This window comes from Ipomoea triloba, chromosome 6 (genome assembly GCF_003576645.1).
Source record: "Ipomoea triloba cultivar NCNSP0323 chromosome 6, ASM357664v1".
NCBI lineage: Eukaryota > Viridiplantae > Streptophyta > Magnoliopsida > Solanales > Convolvulaceae > Ipomoea > Ipomoea triloba.
In genome coordinates this window covers 25,423,870-25,432,553 of record NC_044921.1, presented here as the reverse complement: position 1 = coordinate 25,432,553, position 8,684 = coordinate 25,423,870, and the positions used below count along the sequence as shown (strand labels likewise).

At 35.5% G+C, this 8,684-nt stretch overlaps 1 long non-coding RNA gene across 2 annotated transcripts; it reads left to right on the top strand.

Annotated features, from left to right (window-relative positions):
• Positions 1-6,257: 6,257 nt before the first annotated feature.
• LOC116023068 lies at positions 6,258-7,923 on the top strand. 2 transcript variants are annotated; one of them, XR_004099355.1, is made up of 3 exons: positions 6,258-6,566; positions 7,289-7,439; positions 7,599-7,923. It is a non-coding gene; the product is annotated as an uncharacterized LOC116023068 (long non-coding RNA). The 2 variants fall into 2 exon arrangements; XR_004099354.1 differs by having other exon boundaries at positions 7,289-7,923.
• The last annotated feature ends 761 nt before the right edge of the window (positions 7,924-8,684 follow it).

Genomic DNA, 8,684 nt, shown 5'->3' with positions numbered 1-8,684 from the left:
GGGGGGTGGGGGGTAAAATGTATTTTTTAATAATGAGTTTGGTAAATTTAAACACAGACACACATTAATTTGTATAATTGTATTGTACATTTATAAAATTAAAGAAATATTTTTAATAGTCTAATTGTATTTAATTATTTTTATATTTTAAAATATGTTATGGCATATTGATTAAAGATTAAACATTATATATTGTTTTTTTAGTACTAGTGACGTATTTACTGAAGCAACATGTGTTATCTCATTTGAGAGAGCCACAGTTAGGGCCGTTAACGAACCGAACATAAATAAACGGAGGCTGTTCGTGTTCGTTTGTTAAGTATTTTAGAGTGTTTGTGACCGTGTTCGTTTGTTAAGATTTTTTAAAATCATGTTCATGTTCATGTTCATGAACATGAACTTGTTCGTTACCATTCATGAACAATGAATAACCAAACACCTGCATATGTTTATGGTCACAATTCGTTCGTGAACAAGACGTAATCTACATTCACAAAAATTATTAACGAACACTAAATTAGCTTGTTCGCGAACAATATTAAACGAACACAAACGAGTTGTTTCACAATCTCTTAGTAAACGAGCTTACCAATATTTAGACTCTGTTCGTTTATGAACCGGACTCTAAATTTTATTTGTTAATGTTTTATTAGCTTAATAAACGGACATAAACGAACGCTTACCGAACATGAACACAAGTAGTTTGTCGAAAGCTCTGTTCGCTAACCCCCTTAATCACAGTTATGTCGTTCGATCACAACAACGTCTTTGGTAAAGATTATATATTGTTAAAAAGGCATAAAGAGTAAAAATGTAAGAGAATCTCACAAAACCTAAGCCAAGTAAAGGATCACATTCCCTCACAGATAGCTCAAAATCCTATGCAAAATGAAAATCACATTCTTTGGAAAAAAAAAATATAAAATGAAACATTCCCTAAGAACAAAATTAATCTTGAAAAAATATTAATCAACTATATAATAGAATCCAATACGAAAGTGTTTCGATTGCAACAAACCTTGTTTGTTTAAATAAGAAACTGTTCTTATCTTACAACGAAAATTTGAGTAACGATTGCAGGCTTTTATAGTAGGTAAATAAAAAAAAAAAAAAGTGTTATGTCTCAACTAGTTCCAGTTCTAATATTGGGCAGCGCAGATCTTGGTCAGTCCGGGGAGCAACAGAAGAGCCAGGTCTTCCTCGAAGCACATTAGCCGTTCTCCCCTCTCGCATTTCCACGTCTCTCCGACGTCCGCCTCCGGCACCACCACCGGACTCCGGCAAAGAGGGCAGCTCCCGTGGCCTTCCCCATGCAGCAGCCATTTCTCCACGCAGCCTGCGTGGAACACGTGGCGGCACCTCTCCAGCTCCCTCCCCACCTCCCCCTCCACAAACTCCGACAAACAGATCGCGCACTCCGGCGCTGGCGCCGGCGCCGACGGCCTCGAAAAGAAACTCTTCCGTCTGTAAACAAACTTCCTCCCCTGCTTCTTCACCATCGCCCTGTACTGATACCTCAAGTAGGCTTGCCCGCACCTGTTCATAACCACGAACATTGCCAGTATCGTGATCCTCAGAGCTTGCGGCAGCCATGCCGAAAAGAAGGTGGCTGTAAATCTGCCCGTGTAAGAGCACAATCTCGTCACAGCTCTCACCATTTTTGTGCTCTGATCTTTTTTGTTTTTGTTTTTGTTTTTCTTGGAGATATGAAATGGGTGGTAGAAGATAAAGCCCATTTATACAATGGGGCCTTGGCTGAGAGTTTCATCTTCATTTTCCACGTGACTATTATGCTAAATACTGCATGTTACATATCTTTAACATTGCCACATTGGCATGCCATCACTATCAAGTCCTAAAATATTCAGACACGAAGCGATAAATTAAAATAATTCTGGTTCTTGGATGTCAAGAGTCCATATATTTATACTATGGATCAAGTTTATTTGTAAGATGGATTCTAATTTTTCTTTTTAAATTTAATTGTAATTTTAATATAAAATTAATATATAGAAATGAAAAAAAAAAAAAAAAAACTTACTCCCAACTTTTACTTCCACTTTTGTTCGCATTTGATTGGATGAAATAAAAAGGCATGGATAAATATCTTGACCCTCTATTAAATTAAAGTATGATATGTCATAAGGAATAAAAAATGAGAGTACTTTTAGAATTACGTTATATTCATAATATATATATATATATATATATATATATATATATATATATATATATATATATATATATTCAATAAAAAGTTTTATATCTCACACAATAGTACAAACTTGACAAAAAAAAAAAGGATTAACACATGTTCTTTCTAAATAATATGATTTTAGATTTGCTTAAATGAATTGACCATATTTATTAGTTTTAGAAAAGTATAGTTTGACATGATATTTTTAGTTTGGAATTTTAAGGTAACTATAAATCTAGTGGGCAAATAATGACATGCACACACTTCCATGTTACAGCATATATTCATACATGTCTGTATGGGCAGTTCAATTGGTCACATGGGTAAAATTTGAGAGAAGCATATATTCATACATTAAAGAGAAAACGGGTGAAGTTTGATTCTCTTTAATAAGATGACATTTATATAATACTCTAAGACAAAATTAATTTGTTGGTTTTATGACTATGAGGGGTAGTCAGTCAGTAGGGCCAACATTACCGATCGAATAAGTAAATGAACACTACAATTTTTATGTGGAAACTGAAAGGTGAAAATCACGGGTCTTTTTGGACAGTGCCAAACTGAAATTCAATATTTTTTGTAGTTTGGTAAATGTACAATAAGGTGCTCTCTAGAGAAAAGCAGGATTTTTAAAGAGGATTTCGACTATGCTTCTTTGTGAATGACTAATGTTTTTTATAGTGGAGAAATATGTATAGTATATGGTAATCGGGATCTATATGGCACTTCGGTCTTTTTTAGGAAGGAAAGGATAATTTAGAAGGTAGCTAAGCTAATTTAAGTTGACCTTGAGTGTCCTTCCATAATTGCGTAGTTGCCATATAATTCCTTCCTTTACCGTCGCGGTTGACTGATCAAGTTACCAGCTGGGTTCGAATCCGAGTGTTGTGTTCAAGTGTCGGTGCGACTACCTTCCCATACCAGGCTTATTGATTGGTTGACTACTCCTAGTATATATTCCATCATTTAGTCTCTCACTTTCCTGTGTTTCGTGAAGCACAACACAGAGAAGTACAATACACCGATCTGCTATAAACTCAATATCATACATAATACAACACAATTGCCTTCTCCGGGGTGAGAAGGCAGCCCCTCGCCTTCTCCCCGTAGAAGGCGAGGTCATGTTTTATTTTTTATTTTTAAAATGTTTCAATTAAAAAATTATTAATGAGATTTTGTAAATTACATTAGTAGTATTTAAAAAAAAATTTACATTTGATCAGAATGATGCAAATAGTCATATTTACACCATATTGCTATTTACCCGTTCTAACATTGGGCACCACAGATGTTGGGCAGTCCAGGGAGCAACAGAAGAGCCAGGTCTTCCTCGAAGCACAACCGTTCTCCCCTCTCGTATTTCCAAGTCTCTCCGACGTTCGCCTCCGGGACCACCACCGGACTCCGGCAAAGCGGACAGCTCCCGTGGCCTTCCCCATGCAGCAGCCATTTCTCCACGCAGCCTGCGTGGAACACGTGGCGGCACCTCTCCAGCTCCCTCCCCACCTCCCACTCCACAAACTCCGACAAACAAATCGCGCACTCCGGCGCTGGCGCCGGCGCCGACGGCCTCGAAAAGAAACTCTTCCGTCTGTAAACAAACTTCCTCCCCTGCTTCTTCACCATCGCCCTGTACTGATACCTCAAGTAGGCTTGCCCGCACCTGTTCATAACCACGAACATTGCCAGTATCGTGATCCTCAGAGCTTGCGGCAGCCATGCCGAAAAGAAGGTGGCTGTAAATCTGCCCGTGTAAGAGCACAATCTCGTCACAGCTCTCACCATTTTTGTGCTCTAATCTTTTTTTGTTTTTGTTTTTGTTTTTCTTGAGATATGAAATGGGTGGTAAAAGATAACGCCCATTTATACAACGGGGCCAGGGCTGGATGAAAGTTTCTGCTTCATTTTCCACGTGAGTATTCTGCTAAATATTGCATGTTAAATATTTTTAATAACATTGGCTTGCCATCATTCTTAATAAGTACTATTGTACTAATATTCAGACACCAAGCGATTAATTGAAGTAGAGTCCACATATTTATGCTATGGATCATGCTTTACTTTGTAAAATGGAATCTAATTAAAACTTTATAATTTTAATTTTTGAATAAAATTAATATATAAAAATTATATTCATTTAAAAGTTTTAAATGACAAATATATTAATTTTCTTTTTAAAATTTTGTAAGAGAAATATTTTTTGAGTACTACTGACTCTGTTACAATGTAGTATCTGTTCATAGCTACTTTCTCAACCTACTGAATCACTAATGTAAGTACATAAATTGAGTATTGTATGTATATAAATTTACTATTATTAATGTTATTTGTATGTATTTGCAATATTATTTTTATGTACTTAATTATTTTTTTTTTTGTTCTTAAATCCACCGTGCGATGTTGATTATGCTTGACGATATAATTACCATCACGAATTCAATTTTTGCGTAGTTAAAAAATTATTACGCATGCATGAATTGGATTATTCCGTGCACACAAAAGTTGTAATTGTGGTTTCCCTTCAAAAAAAAAAAGTTAGCATGTGACTCTTCTAGATTTAGTGTGTGACCATTTTTGCAATTTAATAAACTATTTTCAGCGCTTGGCAGGCCATCATTCCCAAAATCCAAATATTCGTTTTAAGGAATATTTATCTGTGTGATTCAAATATTAAAGAAATAAGATATCAAACTCAAATTTATAACTAACTCCATATTATAAATTTGTAATATAAAACTTACAAAAACGTTTGAAGTAATAATTGTGAACTTTTTTTTGAAAATCAAAGATAGGTAACTGGATTTCGTCTCTCATAACGGATCCAATTAATTTTCCTCTGGTAAAATATGTAAAGCCTGCTGGTAGCAGATTCAATTTGCAGCAAAAATGCATGTACAATTTGAAGGTCTAATACCATCTACCTTGTCACACTGTAGATGATGATCTAGAAGCTTCCATAAGAAACAATTGTCCATTAAATCATAGTTTTAAATCTTCTAATTTTCTTTCTTCTTGAATTAGCTAGCATGCATGAACCTTAGCAAATTAAATATTAGTGTTTTATTACTTTTGTATATTTATATGCGTACTGGACTGCCGATATAGACTCGTGGGGCTGCGCTGTTGATTACGAATGCATTGAATTATGGCCACGACTGTGCACCTGGACACTGTTCATGCACCTTATATGTCTATATATATATTCACAATAAAAGCTTGCGATGAAAACCACCTCATCCTCATGGTTGTCCTATTATAAAAAAAAAATTACTTATATAGTGACCGATTTATTCCGTCACTAAATTAGCAATGGAATAGCAATTTCTTTGGGTTAAATTAGCATTTATAGATGAATTTGCCACGAAAAATTTATGTCATTAAATACGTAATTAATTTTAACAGGACATTTTAGTGTGAAAATAGAGATAAATTTGTGATGAATTTTTTACGGGCCATAATTTTAATTGTAACATATTAGTGACAAATTTATGAATTTGTCGCTAAATATACAAAGTCAATTTTTAGAAAATACAGAGTATATTTAGCTACGGATTCACAAATCTGTCACTAAATTTACAATGTGAGATTCTTTAAAAAATTATATATTTTAGTGGCGGATGTATCATGTATGTATTAACCTGTCGCTATTGTTTAACTTTAACCTTAATAATCTAAACTACGTCGTTTTGGGCTATGTATCATTTTTGTTTTTATTTATTCTCTATTCATCTGCTTTCATATTGCGAGACTTAGGAGTAGGCGTTTCGGACTTTAGTTCAGTTTTTCTTTTGTCTGTTTTGATTTTTTAAATAAAAAAAAAAAGAGTGTGCTTGATTGACAATTTGAACTATCAAGAATATGTATACTGACTTAGTTCCAAACAGTAACTTCACTAAGGTTCGAACCCACTCCCATCATTCATGTGGAAGTGTAAACTGGGATACCGAATGCTACTTGACCACAAGATCGATCTTGACTACTACTATGTATTTTTTTTTTCAAAAACACTATGTATTTTAATTACCCTTAATTGAAAACTCATTCCTTGACAAATTTTTACACCACCACTCCGACCCGTCTCCGCCACCGCTCCGCTACGGAGAGGTAGAAGCGTCGGCAAGACTCTCGTCGCAGCTCGCCCTGGAAAGCAAAAATCACCGCCGCCACGCAGTCTTCGGACCACCGCCATCGACGGAACAGACTCCGCCAGCAGTTTCCCCTCAATCTCGAATTATTTCATCATCAAATCATCAATACAATCTCCTCAAGATACCCTGGCGTCTTGAGTCTAGTCTTACGCGATTCGGATTAGGAAAACCAATCTGAGAGGTTGTCTCAATTTTTCTAGACCTGTCCATAGAAAGAGGTATCTCACTCGCTCTATAATTCATATGAAATGAATGCATGTTCAATTCTTTGAGCAATTAGGTATTCATGATAATATTGAGAATTTTTTCTATTCAATTGGTTGTGAATCATATTTGTCTCTATTGACTATACTGCATTCATTGAGATGACTAGAGAATTTTATGCCACTTATAATTTTGATCTTACTATGTGTGGTTTAACCATTGACGCACTTGGCTTAGGTTAATTTTTTACTATGACTTAGGTTTTGCATCCCCTAAATTTATTGACTTTAGCAGATAGATTGCAGCCTTAGTTTGCTCTGTTGCCTATACAATCTCAGCTATGGAGTGGTGAAGATGAACAAAATTAAACTTGCATTTTGAACTTGAAAGATTGAACAATGCAGGGTACTTGTTGGGAAGCATCTAATGATTTTGATATGCTTGTTCCGGGATTGAAATATATAACTGGCTTCTAGTATTTGTTGGTTTAGATATTGCATTTTATTGGAATTGTTTCTGAATCTTTAGTTCTCTAGAGTGGGGCATGGATACACCCTTGAATTTATACTCTACCATTCACATAAGTGCTGTCTTGTTAGAGTATAATTGAACAGGTCATCCAAATTAAAGTGAGATAGGGCCCCTTTATGGATATGCTAGTGTATAATTTTATTACCTGTAATAATTTTGTTTGCCCCTTTAGGCTGATGCAATTTCAATTTCCTTCTTGTCCCAGACATTGTAAGGTATGTTTGTTCATCGCATGGTGGAGACTTTAGGAGCATCTGTCTTTCCTTATCTTCCAAAGGCAATGGCTTTACTTGTAGAAAGTGAGGGAAAAGATGTTATTTGAACTATTTCAAGTTTGATTAATCACAAAATCAAAGGTCTGAATATATTGACTTCTCTGATATAAGTTATCATCTAATGATCTTGTTTCTCAGTTTGACTATTTCCCCAATAAGCAATGACATGACACTATGTTCTGATAATGTGTTTGTATATATATATATGCATACGTAATTAATGAGTTTGACTGTACACAGTTTATTTTGCCACATTGATGATGCTAAGATTATTGGCACTAAATGCCTTGTACTTGGTAGCCAAAGGAAGTAGTGGGTTTCTGGTGCTGCTTAATCAGCTTATCTGCAAATTCAACACAGCAATTGGAGACATTGGAGGAAGTGTACCCCTGACGCCATGGAGAGAATGGAGAGATTTCTTATTGATAGACCAGGTTCAGAGTGCACTATGGACCCCCGTGCATGTATATGTGTTATGTTGTGAGCTTTTGTATCTTGTTTTATGTAATTCTGTACTTTAAGATTATAACTTTTGTACTTAAAATAAAACAATAATTGTGTCTTATGTTATGACCACTATTGCAAAAATTCCCGCCTAGGCGCTCTTGGACCGAGGCGAATCGCTCCCTAGGCGTCCGCCTAGGTGGCCGGCCGCCTAGGGGGCTGCCTAGCGCCTAACTCGGCCGACTGGGTCGAGTTGGCGGCCGACTAGGCCGAATTTGGCTGAGTTAACTCGCCCAACTCGGCAGAGTTAGCCGAGTTAACTCGAGCGAGTCGGCCTTGTTAATTTTATCATTACATTTATATATATTAAAATTTATTTATTTATATAAGTAAGAGAAGTAAGAGATATATATAAAATATATGTAATATAATATATGACATACACCCACACACATGAATTAATTTTTTGTTTTTATAGGTGGTCGCCAAGGTACCGCCTAGACTGCTTAGGCGCTAGGCGCTAGTCTACCGCCCGACTAGCACCTAACGCCTACCGCCCGACTAGCACCTAACGCCTACTGCAACCATGGTTATGACTTTATGTTTCTTGTGTAGTGAAATTTTGTGTCTATTAACACAAATTATATACCTAAATCATATTTGAAAAATAAGTAAATATTTAGCATGTGTATGTGTCTTGTGTTGTTTTTTTTGTGTCTTTTGTTATAAAATTCTATAACTTACCAATATAAATTTTGTATCTCTTTGTTTCATTCCAGGGTCTATAATATTATTTGGATCATGGTCCATAATATAAATTGCCGCTATAATTCCACAAACTCAATCTTTTAATATTATTAAAAACTTATATTAGGAGAATTG